The sequence below is a fragment of the Pleurodeles waltl genome, chromosome 2_1, assembly GCF_031143425.1.
Source record: "Pleurodeles waltl isolate 20211129_DDA chromosome 2_1, aPleWal1.hap1.20221129, whole genome shotgun sequence".
Taxonomy (NCBI): domain Eukaryota; kingdom Metazoa; phylum Chordata; class Amphibia; order Caudata; family Salamandridae; genus Pleurodeles; species Pleurodeles waltl.
This window is the reverse complement of record NC_090438.1, coordinates 272,113,800-272,133,275: the sequence shown is the minus strand read 5'-3', so window position 1 is coordinate 272,133,275 and position 19,476 is coordinate 272,113,800. Positions and strand designations below refer to the sequence as shown.

Genomic DNA, 19,476 nt, shown 5'->3' with positions numbered 1-19,476 from the left:
ATTTTCTTCATTATTTGCCTTGATATACAGATCGATCATTCCTTTCGGTCGTTACGACTGCTGTAAAGTTGTGCCATCTTGGTAGCTGATAGGTTACTTTTAAACACACGCATGATGAAAAGGCATCATGGCACGAACTGGAGAAGAAATTAGATCATACAAGAGTGGAGTCTTGGATTGAAAACGCACGACACAGTAGAAAATATGTTAACGAAAAACGGAGGGAAATAGATTTCATTTCATTTAATTTCATTTTTTCCCACTGTATGTTTTGAGCGTGTTAGACCAAGAGGGGGCACCAAGACATTAATAAAATATTGTTGGTGGCGGGAGACAGTGGGTGGGGATGAAAGGGCAGTGTAGTAACACATAAAAACAATGAGTCCGATTTTCGGTAGCGGAACGATGAAGACCTGTTCTTCCAGAAGAGCTAAGTAAGTCTAACGCTGTTTGCAGACACGACCGAGGCATTGTTGCATTTTTACTGAGCTAAATTGATATCCTTGAGGAGCACGTCTGCCTCTCAAACCCGTGAAACACGCTGTTAAAACTTCAACAAATCAGAGACGACTTCTAACCGCAGAGCACATTTCTTGCTTTACAGGGATAGGTCTGAAGCGACCTTATGTGAGCTCCTGGATCCTGGCGAGATGATGGGGTCTTGGATTTGTAGGGAAGATGTTTGAATTTTTGTTGCTATTGGATATGGGTCAGACTAATATTATGTGCACAAAATCAATCTGTGTATGTTGTAGAGTTTGCAAATGAAAGTGAGGAACCTATAGTAGAGATGTGATTCCAAAACAAACGGTGAATGCTGAAATGGGTTTTATAAACTAGTTTTCCTATAAAGATTAAGAAAGATAGCGATTCAAATTACGGCATTTGTTTTATCTCTGCGCAAGTATTCCAAGGTATTTTAATATTCATATTTCTCTAAATACTGAAGAGTTTATTGTGATTTCCATTAACACTTCCATTTACCCAAATATATACAGAGCATTTAAATTACTAGACTCTTTCTAATTTTATCTCAGCTCTATTTCCTCGTGATCTTTTGATGGAATTATTAATTTAATGGCTCATATATTATGCATCAGCAGGCAAGTTTCCAGCAGCTCTTTAATGTAAGTTTTACTTTGCACATAGCGCGCTAAGCATAATTTATTCATGGCTTTGTTTTATCGTGATGTGCATGTTATTTTTAGCCATGGTATAAACATTATTTTTATTTGTTTGAACTGATCCAACCTGGTATTTATACAATTATTTACTTACAGATGCCACATCTAAGTACTTTAACATGCCATTTGTTTAGCTGGGAAACATATTAATGAAGTATTCCCCTCTCTTACAGAAAGGTAAAAATGTGTAGCTGATTAAAAGACAGTGAACGCATTACATTTTCATGACAATTTGTTTTACATTATTAATTAAATTTTGAATGATCTCAAAGGATTATCGCATCACATAATAACTGATGCAAAGGAGTGCAGTGTCAAATAGAAACAAGTAACACATTCAAACGTGAAAATAGCTCAATTTTCTGGCGACCTATGCTGAAAAAATAATAATCATATACTATCTATCTATCTATCTATCTATCTATCTATCTATCTATCTATCTATCTATCTATCTATCTATCAATCGACAGGAATATAATACATTCTCAATTGATATATTTTCTGTATTTATTTATAGATACATGTGTACACATGTACAAGCAGATCGTGATATGAATACGAAAGTGCGAATACATATTCTTGCTCCATTAGTCGGTTTAATATCACAGTCCTTGCACTGCTCTATGAGAAGCAAAATGGCTCAGTCATGGCTGTGTCACGCACGAGTCACGCCCCTCAGCCTTTGCGCATGCAAGGTGCTTGCCTGATTGTGCAAACTGGCATGTAGAAGCAATGTGCACACTGAATTATTACACTTTACATACACAATGTAAACTCAACACTTCCCTAAGATGTTGACAACAGTACTTCATACAGTACACACATGGACAAAATGTATTATGGCACAGTCACCTGTCAGTGAGGGAAGGCCCAATGTAACTTAAGTGGCATGGCTACGTGGGTGATTCAATTCGTACCCTCATAAGCAATGAAAATACAGGAGATTATGGAAGTCTTAATCAAACTTGCTGATAATTTAAGTCTAGATCAGAAGATCCTAGTTTCTCTTAGTGCTAATCTGTTATCTCGCTGAGCCATCATCAGGCTTTTCCCTTACCTTTAGCTTGTGCATGAGATACTAACGCACAGATTTAAGAAGGCCCTATCGCCACCTTGTACAACATTAGCATCATTTTTTTAATGCTAATGTGGCGTTAGGGTAACAAAAACGCCAAGCCATATTTACAAAGTGGCACAATTCATAAATTGCGCCACTTTGTAAACCCCTGTGCCACATTATGCCAGTGCCAGGCATAATGTATGCAAGAGGGGACATTCCTGTGTTAGGACGCCCAGAAAAATGACACAGTGCACAGTGGAATCTCTGAGATTCCACTGCACTATTTCTTGCATCACTTTTAATGCCTGCTAAGGCAGGTGTTAAAATAAGGCTCCCATTGTTTTCAATGGGCCTCGTGTCACTTTGCAGCATTAGCGTCACTATTTTTGGCGCTAATCATGCAAAGTGCCAAACTAGCGTAAAAAGTTATGATGCGAGTTCGCTAATGTTCCCCATGATGCGCACACATGGTGGAGTTGGGGTGGTGCAAGAAAAGTGGTGCATCATGATATGATGTGTCACTTTTCATAAATTTGCCACCAAGTGTTTTAGGAGCCCCTTAAAAGAAGCCCCAATGAAGCCAAGCTCACCTGTGAAACAGAAACAGTGGTATGTGATTTCATTATGAAATAATATTCTAGAACAGTGCTTCTTACATTTTTGACTTGTGTGGACTCCCACTGAATTTTGACTGAAACCTAAGGACCTCTGCCAAAACAGTTGTTATAATTTCAACATCTAAACAAAACACAAATACAGAAGCAAGTACACATAAAACAAATACACACATTTTGACGCATTGTATTTAATTCACAAGCAAAAAATGCAAAAATCTAGACTTCAATGGGAAGACTTGTGCTTTTCAAATGTACTTTTATTTCTTAAACATGAAATGACATGCTGGACTCCAGCATATTACTTTCTCTTTTTGCTCCTAATGCACATTATTTTATTTTTTTGTTCGCTCATATCAGTATTTCATTTGAGGGCACCAATCGTCCAACCTAGATTTATTCTCCTGTATTTGCACTCATCGCACAAATCAAGATAAGCAACTTAAATTGTAACTTACAATTTCAGATTCTGCGTTAAATTTCAGCAAAGTTAAGGCTGTAACCATATTTCTTAGAACGAGTGAAGGCTCACTCATGCCCTATATCAATTGTTTTATAGTGATAAAGATTGATATAGACATAGTTATTAACTATAGGGCTGATACAGAAGCCTACTTGAAAAAGTCAAATATATGCTTCTCATAAACTTACTCCTACCATTGGAATAGCTTTTTATTATTTTGAGGATTTACAAAGCAAATCCAGGAGTAGTCGTTGTTATCTATGCAAGTTTTACATTTCTACGAGCAGAACCCTTCTTCTACAATTACTGCTAAGGATTGTTCACGGGGTGAGATTGAAAGCCGGAATTGGTGAGGGTGGTGCAAATGTGCACATTAAACTTTAGTTTACCTTATTACCCTGCTAGCTCTTTAAGGACTAAAGTGTTTTCGGAGCTTTTTCAAAACATTTCACCCGTACACCAATAATATTAGACTTGAATTTACTACTGTGGTAACAGTGTTTACAGTCTAATCTGGATTACAGGATGTGCTGAATTATCACTCTGGTGCGGAATTTCCGCACACACACATTCACCACGGCCTAACCAGGAGACACTGGCGTTAAGAGAGCAGTTTAATAATTGAAACAAATGTGCACAGATCACCTTCAGTAAACCGGCATTCGCATATTATTTTCTATTCCAACCTCAAAAACTGAGAATGGAATTGTAATCACCCACCCCGGAATTAAACCGGAAGTTGAAGTAATGTAATTACTACAAGATAACATTACCATATTGAAATTTCTTCGAGGTCAAATTATTTGTTTTTAGTCCCTTTCCAGTACGACCCCATTCCAGCCCCTCTGTTAAGACAAATGCTTCCACTGCCTCCCATAAATTTAATTCTGTAGAAAACTTGGGGATTTACCATGGGACTAAATTCCTCCTCAAAGGAGATCTTGATTTTGTGAATCACGACATGTTTTTGCAGCTGTAGAAGGGCTTTTTTTTTAAGCAACTGAGTTCTATCTAGGCATTAAAAAAATGGTGAATGCCCTAACTTTGGTTGAAAGTACTAATAAATTGTGAAGTGTGGTGTGCTGTTTTCATGAGGGTATTATTACTAGATGCTATATTTATTTGTGACGTTATGTAACACGCAGCAGACCCGGGATGGGTAGGATAGTGATTTACACAGAACAGGTATGTACGTAGTTACATCCTGAAACATATAGTAAGAGACAGAAAAAGGAAAAATAAACTGTCGGAAAAAACACATCTGGAATGATGCGAGAGTTTTATTTTCTAAATTTTGAACAATCACCATGTATTTAATAATTAACTTCAAATTATAACAAGCATGTGTAAATGTAAGCCTGCTATAATATTGTTTAAGACATATATTTTAAACATAGGAGCCTATCTTCTATTATTATATTTATCTATTATAATCTCTGATAGTTTTTGAAATAAATTACAGTTTAAAATGTAACATACACGATGAGCGCGTATACTGCGTGTTCAAGTTAAGACACTTGTTACAACTCTTAATAATAGAATAATTAATACATTGACTTTTCAAATAACACAGGTTAATTACATGCCTGCTCAACCAATAACATACCGTTTTAATGCGGTTTTAATAACGTCACTTTCTGTTCCTCGAAGTACAGACCGAATCATACGATAATGCACATGCATGAGAGGTTCATGGCTTATGCTCTCTAATACTTTCACCTGTCATTCAAAGATTTCAGAGCATTTAGCAAGTTCATGCTATTGTAGGGTATACCAACACCTCTTTAGGCGGTTGCTAAATGATTGTCACAGCGAACTCTGCGTTACATAGTTGGTAGATAAGTGGACAGAAAGATAGATGAAAAGATAGATAGACCGAGGCAGACAGAGGGAACGACTGTTGAATACTATAATATATGCTACAAGACTTTACATATTTGAAAACACTAAGTAGTTGTAAGATAACTGTTATATAATAATACATAAAACATCTGGGATGCTTCTAGGGCTTGGCACATTTATTTCTTTAAAGATTATGATTCACTCCATGTTTAACTACCCGAAGGACAGCTCTTGGTTCAGGACAGTAAATAATGTCAAAACGTGAGTCCTGAGACAACTCTGTCAAACTATAGGCCCATTGTGCCTTGTTGCAGAAGGCCTCATGGATTCTAGTCGATTGTATTTTAGGAAGGTAATAACTTTGGAACTGTTGACGAATCTTTACAAACCTTTCCTCAAAATAATTTCAGCCACCTCATCTCCTTGCTGAAAGGTTTCTAGGTGATCCTTCAGGCAGGCTCTTAGTGAAAGGGGAAGTCCCAAAAAGCGTTTTCCCCATGCAGTTTTCCATAGGAATATTAGACAATGCTGCAGCCAAAATGGCTGAACGAAATTACATCAACAATGGCAGAAAGCTAGATCTTTACCATGTAAGGCCCTGATTGATACTTTTTGCTGCAAACCTGCGTTAGTGCAGAATTGCGGCAAAAAGTAAAGTGCCGGCTAGCGCCATTCCTAGGCACCGGCCGGGCTTCATATTTAAGGAATGACGCTAGCCGGTGCAAAGGGTGGGCTAGCGTTAAAAATGTTGACGCTAGCCGGGAGGGGGTGACAGTATGGGAGAGGGGGTTTTAGCACCAAAAAAATGATGCTAGGCTGGTTAGAGTAAAAAAAAATTACTCTAACCAGATTAGTGTCATTTCATGGCATGAAACCTACCATGCCACATGACTCATGCCTTAGAGAAAGCAGGATTCATGCCCACCACCCCAATGGCGAACACAGGGGACAAGGGTCCCCTTGGCATGGCCATTGCACCCTGTGCCATGTATAGAGCCCATTTCAGGGCTCCCTATGGCACTTTAAAAAATAAAATTAAATACCTACCTGTACTTACCTGCAATGGGGTCCCCCATCTTCCACAGTCCCTCTGGTGTGGGTGTCCCTGGGGCCTGGGGAGGGAATCTGTGGGCTAATCCCATGGTGTTCCACCATGGAAATAGGCCCACAGGTCCCCTAACGCCTGCCCCGACCCAGACGTTAGAAAATGGGGCAAAGCAAGCTTTGCACCATTTTTTGACCCGGTGAATTTCAGTGTTTTTTTAGAGTTTAACATGTAAAGGTTTAAGTGACATTTTCACCTAATGATAATGTCACTTTATCTTTGTTTTTCAGTGTATATTACCTAGTGGGGGTTGCCACTAGGTAGTTGTAGTTAAATCAGCCTTTCCATAGATGGATTATTTTTTGATTTGCTAATAAATTTAGCCCTCTTTGAAGAATCTGCACAAAACTTTCCAAAAAAGTTCACCCTCCTCAGTTCCTTCCTAGAAAGTTTCGGGGTGATCGGTCAAGCAGAGACTGAGAAAAAAAGGGGGACCCAACAGACAAAATCCCCATGCAATTTCCAAATACTTTTTTAGGATAGCTTTTATTAAAAACATCTAAACAGAATTTTATGAAATTTGTCAGATTGCTAGATTTTGGCCCAAAGATTGTGCTTTTTGTGATTTAGTGTACATCTATTTAATAGTTTTTGAGAAACCAAGGGTTAAAAATATCTTTATATTGTTGCAGTTGAGCTCGTGAGGGCTCAGTGAGCCTCCCCTGAAAGCACAAAATAAGAAATGGAGCCCTGTGATGGGCCAAGAGGCCTGTTTTTCCCCTAATCCTTCATACTTTGGCTGGAGCAAGAGGATCCCACAGATCCAGCAAGAGAAGGCACTCTGAGTGGCTGGCTGTTAGAAATGGGGGCTCTAGTTGGCAGAGGTATACACCCTTGTCCAAATAGGGACCACAATCATAGTCAGGGCAAGTCACACACAATCCAAATTATCCTGTGCCCACTCTCTGGTAGCTTGCCACTGAGCAGTCAGGCTTAACTTAGAAGGCAATGTGTAAAGTATTTGTGCAATAAATGGTACAGTAACACACTGAAAACACTATGAAAATACACCACCCAGGTTTAGAAAAATATAAGATATTTATCTGGTTAAATTAAAGTCAAAACGATAAAGATTCAATAAGCACAAGTTGTGATATCAATTTTGCAAGATTAAAAAGAGTATTAAATCTTAGAACAGTTGTCTCTTGCTTTCACAAAGTACCTGGTTTGCGTCAAAACTAAAACGCACCATACCACAGAAGAAGAGATGCGTGGAAAATTAGGATGTGCATCGGATTTTCTGACCCGGCACAGACGTTGGGTCATTTCTTTCCATGCTGCAAGGGGCTTGGCGTGGATTTCCGGTGTGCAGTTTTGGTTCCTCACTGCGATGCAGGGATCTTTTTGATGCCTAGGGACAATGCGTGGAAATCCTGGGCATGTGGGTCACAGGCATTATGTCGATCTGGTAGCCAATGCATCAAATTTTCTGTTGCATGGCAGGAGCTGCATTGATTCTTCACTCGGGAAGTCAGGCTGCGTCGTTTCAGTTTGGCTGTGTGTCGATCTGGTAGGCTGTGCGCCAAATTTCCAGCTGCAAGGCAGGCACTACATCGATTCTTGCACTCGGGAAGTCGGGCTGCGTCGTTCAGGATCGGCTGTGCGGTGATTTCTCAGTTGAAAAGCGACTGTGCATTGTTTCTAACAGGCTGGGCGTCAATTTTCGATGTACACAGAGTGTCCTGAAGAGATTAAGGTGGTCATTACAACCCTGGCGGACGGTGTTAAAGCGGCGGTAAGACCGCCAACAGGCCAGCAGTAAAGAAATTGGAATTACGACCGTGGCGGAAACCGCCAACAAAGACAGCCACTTTAACACTCTGACCCCCACAGCAGAACAAACAAACAGCTTGTCGGTCACCGCCAACAGACAGGCGGGAGACAATGTACCGCCCACACTATTATGACAGGCCAATCCGCCACCTTTTCCGGGGACGATTCACTGTGGATAAAAACACGGCGGAAACAGGAATTCCGAAGGGAAAACGCTCACCTCTACACACCCCACGAGGAACGAGGACACCATGGAACCGGGACTCCAAATTCTACCTGCGATAGTCTTCCTGCTCCTCTACCAGGAGCACGAACGCCGGCGGCAAAGACCACAGTGAGTACTGCACCTACGACACAGGGGAGGGGGAGGCAAAAAACAGGTACACACACACACGCAACACCCCCACCCCCACCCTCACCCACTACAACACACACACTAATGCATATCAATACATCACAGTTACACCCCCCCAAACCCCCTGGAAGAATACAAAGACAAAAGGAAATGAGTGTATCCATTGTAATCTATTAAAATCCAGTACTCAAAAATATATTTACACTATCAACAAATATATTCACCAATAATACTGTACAAGTCCAGGTATTGCACCATTTATAGTCCGTGGACCACTGGGCCCAAAATGCATGGGCGAGGCCCACACTCAATACCCGATTAAAACAGAGAGAACACTGCAGGGGCATCAGATAGAAATACAACAGGCACCTCAGGGGGAAGGGAACGGGGGGCACCTCAACCGGATGAGTGCACGTCGCCACATCCACGAGGGGGCTCAATGCCCACTGTTCAATCCTGGGGAGTGCAAAGCCACAGTCTCTCAAGTCTCTACAGTGGGTGGTTTGCACACTGTTCAATCCTGGGGAGTGCAAAGCCACAGTCTCTCAAGTCTCTACAGTGGGTGGTTTGCCCACTGTTCAATCCTGGGGAGTGCAAAGCCACAGTCTCTCAAGTCTCTACAGTGAGTGGGTTGCCCACTGTTCAATCCTGGGGAGTGCAAAGCCACAGTCTCTCAAGTGGATAACAGTCTCCACTTGTTCTGGAGGGGGACTGGTGCCCAGAATGCTACATCCTGTGAAGGACAGAGGTAGTAGATGAATGTCTCCACTGGTTCTGGAGGGGGACTGGTGCCCAGAGTGCTTCATCCTGTGAAGGACAGAGGTAGTGGATGGATCTCTCCACTGGTTCTGGAGGGGGACTGGTGCCCAGAGTGCTTCATCCTGTGAAGGACAGAGGTAGTGGATGGATGTCTCCACTGGTTCTAGAGGGGGACTGGTGCCCAGAGTGCTTCATCCTGTGAAGGACAGAGGCAGTGGATGGATCTCTCCACTGGTTCCAGAGGGGAACTGGTGCCCAGAGTGCATCACTCACCCCATGACAGACCCAGTTGCGTCAGTGCCCCTGCCGCTCATGGGCTAGCGGTACTTGAGACGGCGGTGCTCTGTTCAGCGGTGCTTGATTTGGCGGTGCCCGGCCCAGCAGTGCTTGAGACGGCGGTGCCCTGTTCAGCGGTGCTTCAGTTGGCGGTGCCCTGTTCAGCGGTGCTTGATTTGGCGGTGCCCTGTTCAGCGGTGCATGAGTTGCCGGTGCCCGGCCCAGTGGTGCTTGAGACAGTGGTGCCCTGTTCAGCGGTGCTTGAGTTGGCGGTGCCCTGCTCAGCGGTGCTTGATTTGGTGGTGCCCTGTTCAGCGATGCATGAGTTGGCGGTGCCCGGCCCAGCAGTGCTTGAGACGGAGGTCCCCTGTCCAGCGGTGCTTGATTTGGCGGTGCCCGGCCCAGCGGTGCCTGTGCTGGCGGTCCTTCATGGTCCAGCGGTGCTTGTGCTGGCGGTCCTTCATGGCCTAGCGGTGCTTGTGCTGGCGGTTCTTCATGGACCAGCGGGGCTTGTGCTGGCGGTCTTTCATGGCCCAGCGGTGCTTGTGTTGGTGGTCCTTCATGGCCCAGCGAGGCTTGTGCTGGCTGTCCTTCATGGCCCAGCGGGGCTTGTGCTGGCGGTCCTTCATGGCCCAGCAGGGCTTGTGCTGGCAGTGGCCTCCTGGGCAGCTGGGCTGGGGCTGGCGGTGGCCTCCTGGGCAGCTGGGCTGGGGCTGACGGTGGCCTCCTGGGCAGCTGGGCTGGGGCTGGGGGGGCCCTCCTGGGCAGCTGGGCTGAGGCTGGTGTGGCCTCCTGGGCAGCTGGGCTAGGGCTGGTGGGGGCCTCCTGGGCAGCTGGGCTGGGGCTGGCGGGGCCCTCCTGGGCAGCTGGGCTGGGGCTGGCGGGGGCCTCCTGGGCAGTGGGGATGATGGCGGTCTTCTCCGCTGTGCAGCTTTTCCCAGACTTGCTGGGTTTCTTGTGGCCCTTCCCCACCTTGGGAGGTGTAACAGCTGACTCCACACTCCCAGTGGGACCCCTGGGAGCGGCTTTGGTGGCTGGAGTCTTTCCTCTCTCCCACCGGGCACTGGACAACTTCTGATGCTTCACGGGGGGGACTGGCTGTGCTGTGGCTCCGTGCCACACTGGCTGTCCTGGTGGCCGGTGCACTCCACATACCTGTGACAACAGGCACCACTGGTCCCGTAGATGTTGTGGCTGAGGTGCTACTTCGGGACCTATGAGATGGACGGGGTAGGGGAGGTGTGGGGAAAAGGTCAAGGCTGGACAGGAAAATTCTTTTGGACACACTGGGACGGGTAACTGGAGGGGGTTTGGGAGTGGAGGAAGAGGTGGTGGTAGTAGGAGGTTTACGTTTTGTCACTTTGGGTGCAGGTGCATGCGCTGGAGGCTGTCGTGAGATGGATGGCTGTTGGGTGGGTGTGTGCCTGCGTTTGTGTATCTTGGGAGGGGGCGTCACAGACACACTGGGAGAGGACACAGGGGACATGTAAATGGTAGTGGGGGTGGTGGCTGCATGTGAGTGATGCTTGCGTGAGTGCCTGTGGGATGTGTGGTGCTTATGTTTGCCTGAGCTTCCCTTGTGTGGTGAGGTGTGTGCAGGCTGGTCTGATGGTGTGCTTGGGATAGGCAGAGGTACAGGGGATTGGGTCTGGGTGGAGGAAGTTGGAGGGGGGAGGCTAGAGACGGGGACAATGGCTGCCATCAGTGCTGAGGCCAGAGTTTGAAAAGCTCGGTGAAGGGCCGTCTGATCAGAATGAATGCCCTGCAGGAATGCTTTAGTTTGTTGCAACTGCCTTTCTACACCCTGGATGGCATTCAAAATGGTAGACTGCCCAACAATGAAGGACCTGAGGAGGTCAATGGCCTCCTCACTGAGGGCAGCAGGGGTGACTGGGGCAGGGGCTGAGGTGCCTGGGGCGAAGGTGATGCCCACCCTCCTGGGTGAGCGGGCACAGGGCGAAGGCTGAGGGGCTGCTGGGAGGGCGGTGCTGGTAGGGGGGTGGTGGCTGTACCTGTAGATGCGGGGGGCACAGATGTTGGCGCCACCACAAGGGAGCTCCCATCAGAGGACGAGTCTGTGTCGCTGGTGTCAGCTCCTGTCCCCGCCGTGGAGCTCCCCTCGCCCTCCGTCCCACTGGTGAATTCGGAGTCCGTAGTGTTGCCCACCAGGGCCATGTGGGATGCAGCTCCCTCGTGCTCCAGTGCCACTGCTCTTCCGCCTGATGATGCTAATGCACACAAGAACAGGAATACCACAAAAAGGGGGGGGAGACAGAAGAAAGACATGTTGAGTGCATGGATTACCGCTACCGTTGGCGGACAAGACAGACATAGAGGCCCCCTGCACTATGCCGCGCTCTTGGGCTTGACAGTGCAATTCCTGGGAAATGGCCTACAAGGCTATGGACAACATCTGCACACATAGATGACACAGGGGCATGAATAGCTGTACTTGGCACTCTACAGAGGTGGGGTGGGGGGCCACAGGGCCATGCCTTACGGAGGGGCCTAGCCTACGGAACTCGCCCTGGCCTAGGGAAACCGACAGCCCTCCACCCCCACCCAGACAACTCCACTGCGCGCAAAGTCAGCTGAATGAGAGTGTACTCACCCCCTTGTATCTGCTGTGATGCCCTCAAGTGCCCATCCAACTCCGGGTAGGCCACCGCCAGGATCCTGAACATCAGGGGGGTCTTGGTTCGATGGGCACCCCTCCCATGTTGGGAGGCCATCCCCAGCTGAGCCTCAGCCGTCTTCTTGCTCCAGCGGCGAATGCCCTCCCATCTTTTCCGGCAGTGGGTGCTCCATCTGTGGTAGACCCCCAGGGTCCAGACGTCCTTGGCTTTGGCACGCCAAATATCTTTCTTCTGGTGGGCGCTGACCTACATGAAATGTCCAGGGGAAGAAGAGAAGTCATTACCAACTGCACCGTCAAAGTGAGTGGCCCCCATCCCTACCCTTGCCATGTGGCACATGCACTCACCGTCTTACTTGCCAGCAGCACTCTGCCCCCTTCCTTCTTACATCCAGCCCTCTCCACACAGGCATAGCCCATACAACATGCTCCCTGTGTACTTACCTGTTTGTCTGGAGGACCGTAGAGTAGCGTGTACTGGGGGTGGACCCCATCAACGAGCTTCTCCAACTCCTCCGATGTGAAGGCAGGGGCACTTTCCCCAGACACACGAGCCATTGTCTCTTCCAGACTGAGGTCACAGCAGCACTTGCAGTGTAGGTCCTCTCCTGTCGAAGATCAGGTATCGAGTGATTGAAGTGATAGAAAATGAGGGTCACGTCCGCAGCGGTCACGTCCGCGGCGGTGCGTACCATCACCGCCGGCGTACATCGTCATTGGCTCCTGGGACCCATAGGGTCCTATGTTAACCAATGCAGTATTGCTCCGTGGTCTCCGACTGCCTACCGCGACTGTGTACAACGCCAGCGCAGTTAGCTCACATCCCATTGTCCCACTTTAGAGGTCAGGCAGCCGCCATTTCAGGGGCCCACATGGCCTCATTTTCAACTGCGTCACACATACCTAGGCCTAGTCTCAACACACATACAGGCCACCTTTTGTGTATGATTGGTGTTCTGTGTAAACTGTGGGTACGTACTTCTGAGTTGTTTCACTCTGTGGTCGCTGTTGTCCTCCATAGGCACCGTCCGCTGGGACATGTGAGGAGATGGCGGCATGCTCTGGTGTACTGACCGTTGGTGGACCTGTCAACAATGGAGAAGCGACATTTGATAATCACCTACAGGTTTGACCGTGCCACAATCTAGGAACTGTGTACCCAGTTGGAGCCAGACCTGATGTCAGCAATCCGCCATCCCACAGGAATCCCCCCTCAAGTGCAGGTGCTGTCAGTGCTCCATTTCCTTGCAAGTGGCTCTCTTCAAACCACTGTGGCCATGGCATCAGGGATGTCCCAGCCTATGTTTTCTAACGTATTGTCCAGAGTGTTGTCTGCCCTTCTGAAACACATGCGGAGCTACATCATTTTCCCTCAGGTGGAGGATTTGCCTACAGTGAAAGGTGATTTCAGTGCCCTGGGACATATCCCCAACATCATAGGTGCCATTGATGGGACCCATGTGGCTTTGGTCCCCCCCCACAGGAGTGAACAGGTGTACAGAAACCGGAAGAGTTATCATTCTATGAATGTACAGATGGTATGTTTGGCAGACCAGTACATCTCCCATGTGAATGCCATGTTCCCTGGCTCAGTGCATGACGCCTACACCCTGCAGAATAGCAGCATCCCTTATGTGATGGGTCAACTCCAGAGGCACCGTGTGTGGCTATTAGGTGAGCCCATGGAAGCAAGACAGTAGGAATGGTTGAATGGGGTTATCCCTACAGGTTAGTGTGTGTCTCACAGTTGTCCCTCACCATTTGCAGGTGACTCTGGGTACCCCAACCTGTCATGGCTACTGACCCCAGTGAGGAATCCCAGGACCAGGGCAGAGGAACGCTACAATGAGGCCCATGGGCGAACTAGGAGGGTGATCGAGCGGACCTCCGGCCTCCTGAAGGCCAGGTTCAGGTTCCTCCACATGACAGGTGGATCCCTATTCTGCTCACCAAAGAAGGTGTGCCAGATCATCATGGCCTGCTGTATGCTTCACAACTTGGCTTTGCGACAACAGGTGCCTTTTCTGTAGGAGGATGGTCCAGACGGCGGTGTTGTGGCAGCTGTGGAGCCTGTGGACAGTGATGAGGATGAAGCAGAGGAAGGAGACATGCAGAACAGGGACTCAGTGATCCAGCAATATTTCCAGTGAAACACAGGTGAGAATACAATCCTGCCTACTACATGTACTTTTACACTGCAACCTCTATCCTGTCTGTCATTTTCACCCAGTGTATGGTCACTGAGTTGTCTTTTTCCCTTACGGTTTCACAGATGTGGGTCCCACTGTGTGTCATCTGCTTAAATTCCTCATGGACTAGAGCTGTGTGACATAGGTATGTTGACATCACTATTTAGAAAACATTTTGGCCCTGATTATGACCTTGGCGGACGGCGGAGGCCGTCCGCCAAGGTACCGCCGCCAAATGACCGCACCGCGGTCAGAAGACCGCGGCGGCCATTCAGACATTTCCTCTGGGCCGGCGGGCGCTCTCCAAAAGAGCGCCCGCCGGCCCAGAGGAAATGCCCCTGCAACGAGGACGCCGGCTCAGAATTGAGCCGGCGTAGTTGCAGGGGTGCGACAGGTGCAGTTGCACCCGTTGCGTATTTCAGTGTCTGCTTTGCAGACACTGAAATACTTTGCGGGGCCCTCTTACGGGGGCCCCTGCAGTGCCCATGCCATGGGCATGGGCACTGCAGGGGCCCCCAGGGGCCCCGCGGCACCCCCTACCGCCATCCTGTTCCTGGCGGGAGACCCGCCAGGAACAGGATGGCGGTAGGGGGTGTCAGAATCCCCATGGCTGCGGAGCGCGCTCCGCAGCCATGGAGGATTCTGTTGGGCAGTGGTAAACCGGCGGGAGACCGCCGGTTTACCCTTTCTGACCGCGGCTGAACCGCCGCGGTCAGAATGCCCTCGGGAGCACCGCCAGCCTGTTGGCGGTGCTCCCGTGGTCGGTGACCCTGGCGGTCACCGGCCGCCAGGGTCAGAATGACCCCCTTTGTCACTGTAATTACAAATACACTATTTCGAAATCACAGACAGACTCCAGATCATTTTGTGCTTTAGGTGTGTTTATTTAAATGCAAAATATTGGAGGGGGAAGATAAATGGTGAGGGGTGATGGCGGAGGAGTGTCCATGGCAGAGTCCAGTCTATTAGTCTCACAGGTGCATTGCCTATATGGGCATATGAAGTGGAGCTCGGGCAGTTTAATTATGGACAGGGTGACAAAGTGGGACAGTAGGATGACAATCAGGGTGGTCTCATTTCTTGGCGGGGGTCTTGGCATCGTTCTCTGTCTTGTTCCTGGATCTCAGGGACTGTTTGCGGGGTGGTTCTCCATCTGCAGGGGGTGGGGTGCTGGTGTGGTGTCCTGTGGCTGGGCGTCCTGTCCACTAGCGCCGGCGGAGGTGGTGGGCAGTTCATCGTCCATGCTAGTGTCAGGGGCCCCTTGTAGTGCCACAGCGTCCCTCCTAGTGTTGAGTACTTCCTTCAGCACCCCTACGATGGTGCCCAGGGTGGAGCTGATGGTTCGGAGTTCCTCCCTGAAGCCCAAATACTGTTCCTCCTGCATGCACTGGGTCTCCTGAAACTTGGCCAGTACCGTTGTCATCGTCTCCTGGGAGTGGTGGTATGCTCCCATGATGGAGGAGAGGGCCTCGTGGAGAGTGGGTTCCCTTGGCCTGTCTGCCCCCTGCCGCACGGCAGCCCTCCCAGTTCCCCTGTGTTCTTGGGTCTCCGTCCCCTGGACCGTGTGTCTACTGCCACTGCCCCCAGGTCCCTGTTGTTGTTGGGGTGGTGGGTTATCCTGGGTTCCCTGTAGTGGTGGACACACAGCTGATTGACGTGTCCTGGGGACGGAGGTATGGGCCCGCTGGGTAGGTACTGTGCTGGTGTTACCAGAGCGGGGAAGGTCTGTGGTGGCCTGTGCCTGTGTGAGGGGAACCGACTGTCCAGAGGTCCCCGATGGTCCGGGCTGGTCATCTAGATCCAGTTGGACAGAGCTGCTGTCATCACTGTTGGCCTCTTTTGTGGGTGGAGTGGACATGTCTGGACCCTCCTGTCTGGTGACATTGGGTAGGGGTCCTGCAGGGGTGAAAAGGCATGATTATTGCATCTGTGTGTGCCATGGTGTGCAATGGGTGGGTGACCGTGTACCCCAGTGCTGGCATTCCTGTGTGGGAGCTTGTGTGATGATGGTTTAGGGGGGTGTATGGCTATGTGCAGTGTGCATGCTTTGGTGATGTGTGTTCATGCTTTGTTGTTGCATGCAGGGCTTTGTGTTAGGATGGGTGGTTTGTGATATTGGTACATTTGTGAGGAGTCGGTGTGATGGGGGCGAGGGTGGTGGTATGTGATAGCATGCAGGTAGGGTGGGGGATGTAATAGTAAAGCTTTGACTTACCAGAGTCCATTCCTCCACCTACTCCTGCGAGGCCCTCAGGATGCAGAATAGCCAAGACCTGCTCCTCCCATGTTGTTAGTTGTGGGGGAGGAGGTGGGGATCCGCCGCCAGTCCGCTGAAGCGCCAGGTGGTGTCTTGAGACCACGGAACGCACCTTCCCCCGTAGGTCGTTCCACCTTTTCCTGATGTCCACCCGATTTCTTGGGTGTTGTCCCACTGCGTTGACCCTGTCCACTATTCTTCGCCATAGCTCCATCTTCCTAGCTATGGAGGTGTGCTGCACCTGTGCTCTGAATAGCTGTGGCTCTACCCGGAGGATTTCCTCCACCATGACCCTGAGCTCCTCCTCCGAGAACCTGGGGTGTCTTTGCCGTGCCATGGGGTGGTGTAGGTGATGTGTGGGGTGGAGTGTGTGGTGATAAGTGTGGTGATATGTAGTGGTGTGTTGTGTGAGGTGTGTGGAAGTTGTGTGGGTGATGGTGTTATGTGCCTGTGGATGCTAGTGTTGTTAATGGTGGTGTCTCTCTCTGGCCTTCGTTCGTGATTTGTGGTCGTAAGGGTTTCTGGGTGATGTGGGTGTGTGTTTTATATTGTAATGGGTGTGTGGGAGTGGTGTGTGTATGTGTCTCAGGTGTGTGTATTTTGAATCGTCTAATGTGGGGATGTTTTGTAGAAGTGTGTGTATTTTGAGCGCAGCGGTGTGTACCGCCAATGGAATACCGCGGTTGAAAGACCGCCGCGTGGATTCGTGTGTCGTGATAGTGTGGACGTATTTCTGTTGGCGTGACGGTGGAGGTTTGTTTTCGCCAGTTTATCACTGACCTATGGTGTGGCGGACTTGTGTGGGTGTCTGAGGTTTGGCGGATTCCGAGATGTGGGTCATAATAGCTGTGGCAGAATTCTGCTGCCGCGGCGGTGTGTTGGCGGTCTTCTGCACGGCGATAATCGGCTTTTACCGCCAATGTTGTAATGAGGGCCTATGTCTTTTTGGCCCTAATACTTCAGAAAACAGGAAGCAAGCTCAATCCTAGCCCTTGGAGAGCACTTCTCAGCAAAGTCAGAAGACAGCAGGACAGCAGGGCAGCAGGGCAACAGGGCAGCATCAGGGCTGCAGTCCTTCCCAGCAAACCAGTCCATATGAGTCCTTTGGACAGCCAGGCAGTTTCTCTTGACAGGTTGCAGGTTCAGGTCCACAAGGGTCTGATTTGATGGGGTGAGGGACCCAGTTTATATACCCAAAATTACATTTGAAGTGGGGGAGACTTCAAAGAGTGGTTTTGGAGTGCACAAGGTCCCCTTTCAGTAGATATCTGTCCGCCAGGGTCCTGCAGTTTTGCAGTCCATTGTATAAGGGCAGGCCACTAGCTTGTGAAATGTAAGTGTCAGGCCCTCGAACCTTCCAGCCCAGGAAGACCCATTCAATATACAGATGAGTGCAAGTGTGACTGAGTATCCTGCGTTTTTGGTTGTCTGGGTGAAATGCACAATGAAGCTGTCAATCAGCCAAGCCCAGACGTTGATTGGAGACAGACTGTAAGGCACAGATGCATTTTAAGTGCAGAGAAATTCTTACCTTCTAAAAGTGGCATTTGTAAAATATTAATATAAAATCCAACCTCACCAATAAGCAGGATTTCCTATTATCATTCTGGCCATACTAAACATGACCTACTTACCCCTTTCTGATCAGAATCTACCATGCAAACAGTATATGAATGTAGCCCTAATGCTAGCCTATAACAGGAGCAGGCCTTACAGTAGTGGGAAACGAATTTAGGAGTTTTTCACTACCAGGACATATAAAACACACATGTACATGTCCTGCCTTTTACCTACATAGCACCCTGCCCTATGGGTTACCTCGGGCCTACCTTACGGGTGACGTGTATGCAGAAAAAGGGGAGTTTAAGGCTTGGCAAGTTCCTTTAAATGCCAAGTCAAAGTGGCAGTGAAACTGCACACACAGGCCTTGCAATGGGAGGCCTGAGACATGGTTAAGTGGCCACTTATTTGGGTAGCACAACCAGTGCTGCAGACTCATTAGTAGCATTCAATTTACAAGCCCTGGGCACATGTAGTGCACTTTACTAGGGACTTTCAAGTAAATCAAATATGCGTATTGGGAATGAACCAAAATTACCATGTTTAAGGGAGAGATCATAAGCACTTTAGTACTGGTTAGCAGTGGTAAAGTGCACAGAGTCCTAAAACCAGCAAAAACAGTGCCGAAAAAGTGGAGGGAGGCAGGCAAAAAGGTGGGGGATGACCACCCTGAGGCTGTCAGACATAACACTGGCTGGAATGTTAGAAACTATGAAAAAATGGAGGTGTTGTAGAAAATAAATAAAAAAGCTATATGAGGGGACAGCAGAAAGGCATGCTGTTCCCCTAGATTTAGAGAAGAGGTGATCTCGCAGGACTCTCTTGGTATTGTGAATTGTAAACATTAGTAGATGGGTTCTCAATACACTCTATTAGTAGGAATGGATATTGTGGTCCTTGTTTTTTAGAAGAACTGTGTAAGAGATAAGTACTGTGATGAGTAGATAGGCAATCATTATTTGAAAATGTTTTACTATCTCACAAGACTCTTGCTGGATTGTGAAAAGTAGAAAGGAGTAGATGATGTTTGAAAATAATATAGTGTGCACACTTGCTACAGTGGGAAGGAACCTTACTGAAGATATCCACTACTGTTTATGCCCATTGGCTTGGGAAGAGTTTTAGGTAGAGTTGGGACATTTTTCACATCTACAAGGAACAACTGTCCTCTAAGAGAGAAGTCTAAAAAGAGAGGACAGTCCATCCACACACACTACTATGCATATGCATCATCTAAGAGAGGAGTCTGACAGAAGAGGGCAGTCTATGTACACACCCTGATATGCACACCCGCCATCTGAGAGAGAACTCTAACAGGAAAGGATGGTTGCTCTCCACTCACTGCTGCTCACACCCATCATCTGAGAGAGAGGCCTGGAAGAAGAGGCTATTTCATACATACA

At 48.2% G+C, this 19,476-nt stretch overlaps 1 long non-coding RNA gene across 2 annotated transcripts in view; it reads left to right on the top strand.

The window, feature by feature from the left end:
- The first annotated feature begins 380 nt into the window (after positions 1–380).
- The window catches only part of LOC138263204 (uncharacterized), a 159,206-nt gene continuing 140,110 nt past the window's right edge, over positions 381–19,476 (top strand). For both annotated transcript variants that reach the window (XR_011199285.1, XR_011199284.1), the window contains exon 1: positions 381–434. This is a non-coding gene — a long non-coding RNA (uncharacterized lncRNA). The remainder of the gene's footprint in view (positions 435–19,476) is intronic.